We start from the raw sequence: 13,982 nt of genomic DNA, 5'->3' as shown, positions 1-13,982 counted from the left end.
TTGGACCTGGGGTTGGGGTCGCAGGAGGGAGGCCGGTGCAGCCCGCCCCTCCCTAGCGAGCGCGGGGGGCTGGGTCCGCCCCGGAACAGCGGCCCCGCCCCGCCCACCGGCTCGGGGAGGCTACCCCCGGGCCGCGGGACTCGCCGAGTCTGGGGGCGGGCGGTGGAGCAGACGCTCGCCCGTCCCCGTATGTGCGGACCTGCACGCGCGCACGAGGTTCCGCCGTCGGCACGCCCCGCAGGGTGGGTCACCGCCAGGCACCCGGGAGCCATCCCACCCCTAAGTCCACGCCTACGGACCGCGAGCGGGTGGGGGATGTTTGGGAGATTCTTCAGATAGTCGGGGTGTAATTTCCTTACTGGGAAGCAGGCAGGAAGCATAGACGTGTGCCTGCCCCCACAGCAGGAGGAAGGGTTATGTGCAGCCAGAATAGCTAACAGGTCTGGGATCATTACCGCCAGCCAGTTCACAAGTCATTTTCTTTAATCCTCACTGTGACCCTATGAGGTGGCTGGTCCATATTCCCTTTTGCAGGTGAGAAAAGAGAGACGGAGAGATTAAAACGAGTTAGGAGCTGAGCCCAGAAGCGTGATGATGGAGTGCGAACTCTGTTTCCCTGTGCAGAAGCCTGGGTTCTTGAGCTGCTCCGACCTCACTGACGGCACATGCCTCCATGTCTTTCCTAGGCTGGTGGGAGCCTCATCATGAGAGAAAGCTGTGCGTTCTCCCAGCCTCTTTCCAGGGCTGTGCCAGGATCCTTCTGGGAAGAAGGGAAAGTGAGGACTTGTGTGCCAACAATGGCTTCTCAGGAAGATGGGCACCTGGGATTGCCTGGGAGGAGAACTAAGAAGCTTCTTGTTGGCCACTGGTCTCAGGGTCCCTAGGCCAACTCTCTGGTCAGTCACCAGGTACATCCATCCCAGTCCTGGCTCCCTGTCCAGTACAGAAGTTTTATTTTATGTATTTATTGTTTATTGATTGATTGGAGAGAGAGGGAAGGAGAGAGAAACATTGACTTGTTGTTCCCCTTATTTATGCATTCATTGGTTGATTCTTGTTCATGCCCTGACCAGGGATCGAACCCCAAACCTTGGCATATCAGGACAATCCTCTAACCAACTCAGCTACCCGGCCAGGGCCAGTGCAGAAGTGTTGAATGAGATAGGTATGGACAGCTTGTCTTGGCATGTGGAAGAGAAATCTACCGCTCTTCAGACTCTCTCGGCTTGTTCGATTTTGCCTAATTCCTCTACCAACGACAGGGTTACTCTTCTAGGGAGAAGATTCACTGTTTCTTTTGGGGTGTGCTTTTAACTGTGGCTGAAGGCGGCTTTGCCATGGAGACGAGCTTTCTTTCTCTTTAACTGCCTAAGTATATTTGACCTTGCTTCCTCAAGACCCTGGACTTCATCAGGGAACAATCTGAAAACCTCAAGGTTTCCTGGAAACTGCTCTCCTCGCCCTTAAACTCTGATAGATACTATGGCTGGTATTGCTTAGTGCTGCCGTTAGTACTTAAGCCAGGAGCTGGTAATAATCCAGTTTCTGCCAGAGAAAGGGGAGGCCTGCCAAGACAAAAATGCAGAAGTGGAGTATTTTATTTCTCTCTAAAGATAAGATGCTACCCTGTGGGACAGACTTTGGGAGTCTAGAGAAGGTCTGCCTTGGGAAGAGAGTTTCAGGGAAAATGGTCAGGGCCATCTCACTGTTGGTAACTACGACAGGAAGGAGGTCACTGGTGTCCTAGCGTGCGTTCCTCCCCGAAGTTCATCCAGGGCATGTCACATGGCTATGAATGTGCCACCCATTACGCTAAAACTCTCAGCAACTTGCTATTGCCCACAGAATATGCTGCACGGTACAAGTAATGTGGGAAAGCATGAGCCTTGATATCAAGAAGTATTAGGCCTGCCCTAGCTAGTTTGGCTCAGTGGATAAAGTGTCAGCCTGCGGACTGAAATCAATAAAAATGTATACACTGAGTGGCCAGATTATTATCACCACCCCATCAGTACTTCATTGACACTTCCAAAAATACTGAATATTGAAAACTTCCTAAGCAAATACTCTCAAGGTTTCATTATTATTATTATTTGCATAACTAATTCACTTCATTGTACTGATGAAGGAACCTCTGTGATAGGATAAAAAGTAAAATGATAGCCAGAGCCTTAGGTGGGTGCAGGAACAATTAACATGATAAATGAAAGAATCTGCAGCATCTGTCCTGGGCCCAGCACACCTGGTTGTGCCCCAGGGGCTCCAGATACAGGGAAGTCACAAGTTACCCAGACATTTCAAGGGTATGTTATCATAGATGCAAAAAGACAGATAGGCTCAGTCACGGTAAAGGTTGACCTTATCAGTGAAGATATCGGCTTAGGACGTAACTGCCCACCATAACTGCTTTTAGTTAAGGTTTAATTTCAGACCATCCTTTGTGGTTACTTTAGGTCTCCGAGTCTGCAAAATTGCCATGCAGGCCTCTCCTGAGCTTGTCAGGTCAGCATGTGGCCCCTTTCGTCTACAATATATTTTTTTAAAAAGTAAAAAAAATAATAAAAAGAAGTATTAAGCCAATGGCAAAGTGGAAGTTGTAAATAAGTGTGTGATCGATATTTGTATGCCACAGAGTTTCCATATAAGAGGATAGACATTGTAGTATATAAGTACAACCATGCTTGGGAGCTGGAGATTGGAACTATAAACCTTCCTCTATGAAAAGAGGTACGAGGCACCATGGCAATTTTTAAACTTCATTTTCATTCTTGAATTCAAAAGAGCGTGAAGAAACAGAGCCCCTTTAGCCATCTTACGTGAATAAGGTGCCAACAGCAAGAAGTCACAGAAAGCCATCTCCCTGTTCACTCAGCCTGTCTCAAGTGTTTCTGGGCTTGGCTACTGTAGGCAAGGGATGGCTCACACTCAGGACAGGGCCGGGGATGCAAATCAGTGCTTGGGAAAGTTCCCTGGTTCACCCCGTCTCTCCGGGTGTCCGGGTGCTTTGAGCCTGAAAATGCCGAGGCCCTCTTATCCGGCAGAGCCAGGTAACGTAAGGGACCCAGCCGGTATTTCACTGCAAACGTTTGCCAGAATGATAATGGTTTCTCAGCCATAGCCTCGGGAAACTGTCACTACTTCTTAACACGAACCTGATGAAAACATAATTTAGAGCGGACAATACAGCGTTTGCATTTGTTTCAGCTACCACTCCCTTTTTCTTTATTAGTATAAAAAAGTTAGAAGTGCTTATGCTGAGGGGGAAAGCTACCTCACATTAATCATATGAGAATATTTTCACTGTTTCCTGACCTGGGAGTCGTTTCTCCTTGGAGCAGAGATCACCTCCACTCCTGAGGCCCTGGTCATACCATGGCTCTCAAGTGACAATGGTCAAACCAACACACTAACTTGTATTCTACGTCTGTTTCTTGGTCAAGGGGAAGAAAATGAAACAAATTGTCCCAACAGTTATCACAACAAACAGCCATTCTGTGTCACAGGCTCATCCAGACTGATAAACTTAGCTGAAACCCAGAATGATAAGGGGCAAAGGGACTGAAAGGGCACTTCATAAGGGAAGACATATAGATGGCAAACAAACACTTAAACTTTACTAATTATTCAGTACAAAATAATAATGATATGTAACTCATCTTTGGTAGGAGGGTAAGTTGATTCACAAACATATTTACCACAACATTATTTACAATATTATACAATATTTTAAAAATAATTTACAATATTAAAATAATAAAATAAAACCTATAAACTATGATACAGGTTTTTGCTTGTTTTAAATATATTTTTATTGATTTCAGAGAGAAGAGAGAAGGACAGAGAGAGAGAAACTTCAATGATGAGAGAGAATCATTAATTGGCTGCCTCCTGCATGCCCTCTACTGGGGATCGAGCCCACAACCCAGGCATGTGCCCTTGACTGGAATTGAACCCGGGATGCTTAAGTCTGCAGGCTGACGTTCTATCCACTGAGCTAGGGCTGTTTGTTTGTTTGTTTGTTTTTATTATTGGTAATATTATAGATGTTTCCCATTTTCTCCCTTTTTGTCCCCCTCCACCCAAACCCCTCCCCAACCCAGCCTTTTCCATACTATTGTCTGTGTCCATGGGTTATGCTCGTATGCATATATGTTCTTTGGTTAATCTCTTCCTATCCCTTCCCACCCCACACCCCCACTGAGATCTGTTATTTTGTTCTATGCATCCATATCTCTGGATCTATTTTGCTCATCAGTTTATTTTGTTCCCTAGATTCCACATAAAAGTGAGATCATATAACATTTGTCTTTCTCTAACTGGCTTATTTCGCTTAGCATAATAGTCTCTAGGTCCATCCAGGTTGTCTCAAAGAATAAGAGCTCCTTCTTTTTATACAGCCCCATAGTATTCCATTGTGTAGATGTACCACAGCTTTTTTATCCACTCATCTACTGATGGGCACTTGGGCTGTTTCCAGATCTTAGCTATAGTAAATTGTGCTGCTATGAACATAGGGGTGCATATATCCTTTCTGATCGGTGTTTCTGATTTCTTGGGATATATTCCTAGAAGTGGGATTACTGGGTCAAATGGAAGTTCCATTTTTAATTTTTTGAGGAAACTCCACACTGTTTTCCACAGTGGCTGCACCAGTCTGCATTCTCACCAGCAGGGTACTAGGGTTTCTTTTTCTCCGCATCCTCACCAGCACTTGTAGTTTGTTGATTTATTTATGGTAACCATTCTGGCAGGTATGAGGTGATACCTCATTCTAGTTTTAATTTGCATCTCTTGGATGATTAGTGACGTGGAACATTTTTTCATATGTCTATTGGCCATCTGTATGTCCTCTTTGGAGAAGTGTCTATTCTGGTCTTTTGCCCATTTATTAATTGGATTGTTTGTCTTCCTGGTGTTGAATTGTATGAATTCTTTGTGTATTTTGAAAATTAACCCCTTATCAGATGTATTATTGGCAAATATGTTCTCCTATACAGTGGGCTCCCTTTTCATTGTGTGGATGGTTTCTTTTGCTGTGCAGAAGCTTTTTATTTTGCTGTAGCCCCATTTGTTTATTTTCCCCTTAGTTTCCTTTGCCCTAGGAGATGTATCCGTAAACCTTTTGCTACGAGAGATGCCTATGGTTTCTTCTAGGATTTTTATGGTTTCACGTCTTACATTTAAGTCTTTTATCCATTTTTAGTTTATTCTTGTGTATGGTGTAAGTTGGTGGTCTAGTTCCATTTTTTTCATGTACCTGTCCAGTTTTCCCAACACCATTTTTAAAAATATACATTTTTATTGATTTCAGAGAGGGAGAGAGATAGAAACATGAATGATGAGAGAGGATCATTGCTTGGCTGCCTCCTGCACGCCCCCCACTGGGGATTGAGCCCACAACCCAAGCATGTGCCCTTGACTGGAATCGAACCAGGAACCCTTCAGTCCGCAGGCCAATACTCTATCCACTGAGCCAAACCAGCTAGGGCCCCAACACCATTTATTGAAGAGATTGTCTTTACTCCATTGAGTAAACATACTGTTGTATGCTCTTGCCTCCTTTGTCAAATATTAATTGAGCGTAATGGCTTGGGTTGATTTCTGGGGTCTCTGTTCTGTTCCATTGATCTATATGCCTGTTCTTGTGCCAGTACCGGGCTGTTTTGATTACACTGGCTTTGTAGTATAGTTTGATATCTGGTATTGTGATCCTTCCAACTTTGTTCTTCTTTCTCAAGATTGCTGTGGCTATTCAGGATCTTTTTGGGTTCCATATAAATTTTCGGAATATTTGTTCTAGATCTGTGAAATACGCCATTGGTGTTTTAATAGAGATTGCACTGAATCTGTAGATTGCTTTCAGTAGTATGAACATTTTGATGTTTATTCTACCAATCCATGAACACTATATTCTTCCACTTATTATATCTTCCTTTATCTCTTTTTTCAATGTCCTGTAGTTTTCTGAGTACAGGTCTTTTATCTCCTTGGTTAAGTTTATTCCCAGGTATCTTACTTTTGTTGTTCTTGCAATGGTAAATGGGATTGCTTTTTTTAGTTTCTCTTTCTGAGAGTTTATTATTGGTGTATAAAAATGCTGTCGATGTCCACATGTTAATTTTGTATCCTGCTACGTTGCCAAATTTGTTTATTAAATCTAGCAGTTTTTAAAAATATATATTTTTATTTACTTTAGAGAGAGAGGAAGGGAGAGGGAGAGAGAAACATTGATCAGTTGCCTCTCATATGTGCCCCGACCAGGGGACTGAACCTGAAACCTGGGAATTGAACTGGTGACCTTTTGGTGCATGGGATGACACGCAACCAACTGAGCCACACCGGCCAGGGCCTATGATACAGTTTTATGCAGCCAACACCAATAAAAACATTGTGTAAGAAAGATTTGTAATGACATGGGAAAATGTTCATGCCATAATGTTAACAAGGTAGGACAAAAACATATATTTATGTGATCACAACTGTGTAAAACAACATTGTAAAAGGGAGAAAATAAAGAATTATTAGGCTGAGATACTGGTCCTGAAAATTTACTGAGACACTCGCTAACCTTGGTCAATTTACTTTGTCCTGTGAGCTTCAATTTCCTCATTTCGTAATGTGAGGATAATAATACTATTTGTTTTGCAAAACTGTTGTGAGAGGGATGTAAAATACAGCATCGGGAATATAGTCAATGATATTGTAATTATATACGGTGTCAAATGGGTGATCACTTTGTAAGTTATAGAAATATCTAATCATTATGTTGTATACCTGAAACTAATATATTATTGCATGTCAACTGTAAATAAAATAAATTTTTTTTAAAAGATCACCTCTAAAAAGAACCCAAAATTGTTCTGAATATTAAATAATGTATTAAGGTGCTTAATACACTATTAGACACATAGTAAGTTGCAATTATAGTATTCAAAGTGCTCCTGTTTCAGCTTTAATTCTCACTACCTGCTTGGTATAACTTACACCTTCATCAAACTGCTCTTTTACTGATTTCTAAACATGCTCCATTTCCCCAACTTTTTCTCCCCCTCAATTCTGCCTGTCAAAACATTACTCATTCTTGCCCTGGCTGGTGTGACTTAGATGGTTGGAGCATCATTCCGTGGACCAAAGGGTCTCAAGTTCAGTTCTCTGTGGAGGCACATGTCTGGGTTTCGGGTTCAGTCCCCTGATTGGGGCTGTGCGGGAGGTAGGGTCAGTGTTTCTCTATCGAATCAGCATCTCCCTCTCTCTCTCTCTCTCTCTCTCTCTCTCTCTCTCTCTCTCTCTCTCTCTCTCTCCCCCACCCTCTCACCTGGGGTCTCCAGAGAGCTAACTCCATTGTTCATTGTTTATGGTACTTCTTACACGGATTTAAAAATAATTACCTGCATGTATCTTATTTCTTCTATCGAACTTCAAGCTCCTAGAGACAGGGCCCTGCTGTCAAAATTGTTAAGTGAATTTAGAAAGCTCACGAATACAAAGTCAATATAAAAAATTGCTTTATAGCCGAAACCAGTTTGGCTCAGTGGATAGAGCGTCGGCCTGCGGACTGAAAGGTCCCGGGTTCGATTCCGGTCAAGGGCATGTACCTTGGTTGCGGGCACATCCTCAGTAGGGGGTGTGCAGGAGGCGGCTGATCGATGTTTCTCTCTCATCGATGTTTCTAACTCTCTATCCCTCTCCCTTCCTCTCTGTAAAAAATCAATAAAATATATTTTAAAAAAAAAATTGCTTTATGCCGAAACCGGTTTGGCTCAGTGGATACAGCGTCGGCCTGTGGACTGAAAGGTCCCAGGTTCGATTCCGGTCAAGGGCATGTACCTGGGTTGCGGGCACATCCCTAGTGGCAGATGTGCAGGAGGCAGCTGATCGATGTTTCTCTCTCATCGATGTTTCTAACTCTCTATCTATCTCCCTTCCTCTCTGTAAAAGATCAATAAAATATATTAAAAAAATATTTTTTAAAAAAATTGCTTTATTCTATATACTATTACAGAGCAATTGGAGAATGAAATTTAAAATATACTGTTTGCAATACATCAGAAATATCAATACAAAGGAATAAATCTAACAAAATATGTGGGATACCTACTCTGAAAACTACAAAACATTGCTGAGAGAAATTTTTAAAGAAATGGAGACATAACATGTTCATGGATAAGAGGACTCAATGCTAATCTATAGATTAATTTAATCCCTATAAAAATCCAGCAGGGCCCTAGCCAGTTTGGCTCAGTGGATAGAGCATCGGCCTTCGGACTGAAGGGTCCCCGGTTCGATTCCGGCCAAGGGCACATGCCCGGGTTGCAGGCTGGATCCCCGGTGTGGGGCGTGCAGGAGGCAGCCCATCAGTGATTTCTCTCATCATTGATGTTTCTCTCTCTCTCTCCCTCTCCCTTCCTCTCTGAAATCAATGAAAATATATTTTTTAAAAAATCCAGCAGGTTTCTTTGAGGAGACAGACAAGCTGATTCTAAAATTTAAGTGGAAATGCAAAGGGTCTGGAATAGCCAAAATAATCTTGAAAAAGAAAACAAAGGTGGAGGGATTCAGCTATTTCACTTCAGGATGTACTATAATGTTAAAATAGTCAAGATAGTGTGGTGTTAGCAAAAGTGAACACAAGTAGATTAATGAAACAGATTAGACATTTCAGAAATATACCAACATATATATGATTAACTGATTTTTTATAAAGTTCCTTTGTCAATACAATGTGGAGGGGAAATTCTATTTAACAAATATGTCTGGAAAAACTTTTTCATATACAATAAATAAACCTCAACCTCTTGCTTATTCTATACACAAAGATTAATTGGAGAGAGGTCATAGAGGTAAATGTACAATCCACAACCATAAAGCGTCTATATTAAACCACAGGAAAATATCTTTGTGACCTTGGGGTAGGCAAAGATTTTTTGGTCAGGACACAAAAGCAATGACCATAATTTTTTAAATGGATAAATTAAACTTCATGAAAGTTCCAGTTTTCTGCTATCAAAAGGAACTATTCAGAAAATAAAAACACAAGCCAGAGAATGAGAACATATATCACAGCACATGAAAATATAAATGACTCAATTAAAAATGGCAAATGATTTGAACAGACATTTCACAAAAATGATATAGAAATGGCCAATAAGCACATGAAAAATTGTTCATCGTTAGTCTTACATGTGACGCCCAAAGCATAAGCAACAAGAAAAAAATAGACAGATTGGACTTCATCACAAGTTAAAAATTTGTGCTTCAGAGGACATTATCAAGAAAGTAAAAAGATAACCACAGAATGGGAGAAAATGTCTACATATCATATACCTGATAAGAGACATACCTAGAACATCTGAAGAACTCTCACAACTCAATTGTAAAAACCCAATAATCCAATTAAAAATTGAATACACATTTCTCCAAAGAAGATTCACAAATGGCATATATATATATATCTCCGAACAACCAGTCACTATGACGTGCGCTGACCACCAGGGGGTGCATCCGGAACATGTTGGGTGTCGGCCACAGCGGGATGGTGGAGCAGGTGTGCAGGGGCACCAGAACAAGGCAGGGTGCCGGTTGCTGTCATCAGGGCAAGCCTCTGGTGGTTACTGAAAATTATTTGCTTCCACGCACCGCAGTCCCGCCGGGCGCTTGCCCTGGCACCGGCCCTGATTGCTTGGTGCCTTCAGTGGGTGAAAGGGGCGGTTGCCGGCCCTGACCAACCCCTCAGGGTTTCTCCACCTCCCCCTGCTCCTGAGGGGCGATCAGGGCAGCAGCCGCTGCTTGCACCTGCTGCTGGCACTGGCCCCAATCGCTCTGCGCCATCAGCAGGTGTGAGCGGGGCTGGCGCCGTCAGCACGGGAGCAGGGCTGGCAGCATACAGGGGACTGGCGGCCATGACGGGAGGGGCTGGGCAGGGGCACAGAGGATGGGCCAAGACCCACCCCGGTGCCCACTGCAGCCTCACAGCCCACAGTTCCTTTCAAGGTGCAAGAATTCATGCACTGGGCCCCTAGTAAGCACATGAAAAGATGCTCAACATTGTTAATCATCAGGGAAATGCAAGTCAAAACCAAAATGAGATACTTCATACTCATTGGGATGGCTTTATTAAAAAAGATAGATAATAACAAGTGTTGGTGACGATGTGGAGATATTAGAACATTCATCACTGCTGTTGGGAATGTGAAATGGTGCAGCCACTTTTGAGAACAATTTGGCAGCACCTGCAAAGATTAAACATGGAGCTACCATGTGACCCAACAATTCCACTCCCAGGTATATACTTAAGAGAAATGAAAACATATGTCCACACAAAAACTTGTACACACATATATAGCAGCATTATTTATAATAGCCAAAAAGCAGAAACAACCAAATGTCCATCAACTGACTAAGGGATAAATAAGATGTGGTATAATTTTACCAAAGAGTATTATTCAGCAATGAAAAAGAAAGAAATGTTGGTACATGCCACAACATAAATGAACCTTGAAAATATAATGCAAAGTGAAGGAAACAGGTCACAGAGGACCACATATTGTATGATTCCATTTATATAAAACTAGAGGCCTGGTGCACAAAATTCATGCGGGGGGTGGGGGGGTTTCCTCAGCTCGCCCTGCACCCTCTTGCAATCCAGGACCATTGGCTCCTAACTGCTCCCCTGCCTGCCTGCCTGATTGCCGGAGTCCATTCATTGTCTTCACTAGCTGAGTTTAGACAGAGACCCCCAAAAGCTAGTAACCTTTGAAGTCCTAGCAAAGGTCAGAACTGCACCACCCAGTTAATCTAGGAACCACCCAGTTAATTTAGGTAATAATAGCTGAAGCATCCCCACCTTAGTTCCCTTAATTCCTTAGATACTTGTGTAGATCCTTGTTGATTATTGTTGATCAGATATTCTGCCTATTTCTGGAAATTGTCTACCAATGAGCTAATCCATGTGTCATTCAAACCTCCTTACCCTAGGGCTACCCCAGATCAAATAAAAGCTTAGAGCGGCCTGAGATCGGTGGAAGTCCTTCTGGACTTGCCCGCCTGGTCCCCCAATATTGCAAAATTATCTTGTGTCTTTTTCTCTCATTTGTTGTGCGGCTCCACTTTCAGATACCGAACCCTACTCTACGCAGAACGTGGAGGGAGTGTTACTCGACACCTGATCACCCTTAACCACTCGCCTGCCTGCCTGATCGCCCCTAACCACCTCTGCCTGCCTGCCTGATCATCCCTAACTGCCTCTGCCTCGGCCCCTGCCTTTGTCCAGAAAGCTGTCTGGAAGGTCGTTTGGCTGTCTGGTCTAATTAGCATATTACGCTTTTATTCTTATAGATGTCCAGAATAGGGAAATCTAAGAAATGGAAGGTAGATTAATGATTGCCTAAGACTTAGAGGGAGTAGTGTGGAAGGTGTAGGGGGTGAAGAGTACAGGGTTTTCTTTTTGGGGTAATGAAAATGTTCTAACATTGGTTGTGGCATTGATTGTTCTAACAACGATTGATGCACGATATACTAAAAGCCACTGAATTGTATAATTTAAATGGATAAATTTGTATGGTCGGACAATTATATCACCATAAAGCTATTAAAACAAAAACTATGAGATACCACTACACACTATACTGACTAATTTTAAAGCGACAGAACCACTAAGTGTAGGTAGACATGTGGAACAATTGAAACTCTCCTACATCGCTGGTGGAACATAAGATGGTACAATTACTTTGGAAATAGTTTGGCAGTTTCTTGTAACATGAAACATTCATCTATGCTAAGATCCAGTGATTCTATTCCCAGAAATTGCCTTAAGTGAAATAAAAATGTATGTCCACAAAATGACTTGCTCTAGAAAATTCATTGCAGTGAAGATGTATTATAGCCTCAAATGGGACACATCCCAAAACTTCACCAATAAAAAACAAATAAACAATCGATGGCATAGTCATACAATAGATACTCAGAATCAAAGAGAATGAATTACAAATACATGCACAACACGAGTGATTCTCAAAAAACGTGCTCACCAAGGATGTTAATCACCACAAGTACATACTCACTGATTCCATTTGTATGAAATGCAGTAGCAGGAAAAGCCAATCTGTAATGAGAGAAGTCAGAACATGGTTATCTAAGACAGGATGATTTGATTTGGAAAGGGACCTGAGGGAGGATTTTAGTGATTGAAATGTTCTATATTTTGTTTTGGATGCTGGTTATCTGACTATATACAGTTGTCAAGATTCATGAAACTGAACACGTATGATCTGCACTTTTTTTATCTACACATTTTATTGTATGGTAATTATACCTCAACGTAACTAGAAGGGGTTGGGAACCAGAGTATGAGCCCAGGAAAGGGAGTCCTAAAATTTGCTTCATTCATTGCAATAAATATTTACTGAGCCCCTACTATAGAGCAGGCACTGAGCCGGGAGCGGGGACACTGCTCAACAAGCCCCAGGTTCTCGGAGCTTATATTCTGGTGGGACAGACATGAAAGTAAATAGATATATAAGGTGAAGAGAAAAAAAAAGGATAAAGGGATTTAAAGTAAAATGTTCTACTAAATGTAGAAACTGGAGATTCTAGGCATTGTCTTTGCTCAAGAGGAACCCCAAATCCATTTGTGTGTTTTTTCTGTTTTGTTTTGTTTTTTAAATATATTTTTATTGATTTCAGAGGGGAAGGAAGAGGGAGAGAGAGATAGAAACATCCAGGATGAGAGAAAATCATGGATTGGCTGCCTCCTGCAAGTCCCCCACTGGGGATTGAGCCCACAACCCGGGCATGTGCCCTTGGCCAGAATTGAACCTGGGACCCTTCAGTCCCCAGGCCGATGCTTTATCCACTGAACCAAACCGGCTAGGGCCATTTGTGTGTGTTTTTTAATTGCTGCCCACTTGCCCTACAAGCTTGGTGCTTCCGTGTTTGTGCCTAATCATTCTCCTAATAGTTCCCACTTGGCGGCGATTCTTCTAGCTCCCCTTGGGCCACAAATATGGTAATCAGGACTTGCTTCCAGGACTGGGCTGAGTGTCCCTCAGGTGATTTCTAGATTCCTTACGGCAGGCATCACCAGAGAGGCCTGCCTGGTTTCACATTCCATCCTGACCTCTTCACGGGGTGGGGGTCTTTCTGAGGAATTCTGTGGCCTAGCCCTTATTTCATTTTGCACCTGCGCGCTTGCATCCATCTGACCTTTGTCTCAGAGATACCTGACCGGAGGGAGGTCAGTTTGAGCAGTTCTCCACCTCTTCCCACTGCTAAGGAGGCAACCATGTTGATTGTCCTGTCAAAATTTCCTTCTACCTACAGAGAAAACAGGCAACCCAAGCAGGTCACGCCAAGACAGGTGAGAGAGAGTGAGCTATGCCTCTTGAATGTGGAGGCACTTCTCAGAGCGGCCTCAGCACTCTCCTCCCCCTGGGTGGAGGCCTCTGTTTAATGACCTCACTGCTCGGAGCATGGATTGGGCTTCCCACTCTAAGCACCGCAGTGCTGTGGGCTTCCTAGGACGCCCTGACCTCTCGGAAGGGGAGTCGTCCAGGCATGGTGGGCGGGGCGGGTGGCCCCCTCCCAGAGCTTTCAGATGGAAGCAGGCTGTGGAGCATTGCTGCTTCTCTCTTTCTCACTTCCTGTGGCTGTGAGTCATGTGGCCTGTCAAATCATCTGCCGTGTCTATTTAGTAAGATGTTCCCTTTTATTGACCCTGCCCTGGCCTGGGCAAGGGTTTTGAAATGGATGGGCAGACTCAGTTTATTAGGTCTCTCTGCTTTCTAGATTCATGTCGAAGGCCCCGGAATCCTGGGTATTATAATACAGATGCTGCATTGTTTTGTGGCTGACAAAACAATCAACACCCTTTGTAGGTTTTAGTTGTTTTCCCTATGTCACGGCAGGCAAGGGGTGACACAGTAGCCGACCGTGCTCAGAAAATAAGCTGACACTTGGGAGGATGGAAAATAACAAGACTCCGGAGC

General features: G+C 43.2%; 1 protein-coding gene across 4 annotated transcripts in view; it reads left to right on the top strand.

The window, feature by feature from the left end:
• The first annotated feature begins 476 nt into the window (after positions 1–476).
• The window catches only part of PKD2L1 (polycystin 2 like 1, transient receptor potential cation channel), a 49,875-nt gene continuing 36,369 nt past the window's right edge, over positions 477–13,982 (top strand). For 3 of the 4 annotated variants that reach the window (XM_023743215.1, XM_023765152.1, XM_023765151.1), the window contains exon 1: positions 477–908. The gene's annotated coding sequence lies outside the window, so the exon portion shown is untranslated. Of the gene's footprint in view, positions 909–12,835; positions 13,355–13,982 lie in introns of those variants that run through there. The other variant, XM_023743218.1, reaches the window with a different exon arrangement.

Source organism: Myotis lucifugus, unplaced genomic scaffold, assembly GCF_000147115.1.
Source record: "Myotis lucifugus unplaced genomic scaffold, Myoluc2.0 scaffold_381, whole genome shotgun sequence".
In the NCBI taxonomy this organism is placed as follows: Eukaryota; Metazoa; Chordata; class Mammalia; order Chiroptera; family Vespertilionidae; genus Myotis; species Myotis lucifugus.
This window is presented reverse-complemented; position numbering and strand designations above follow the sequence as displayed.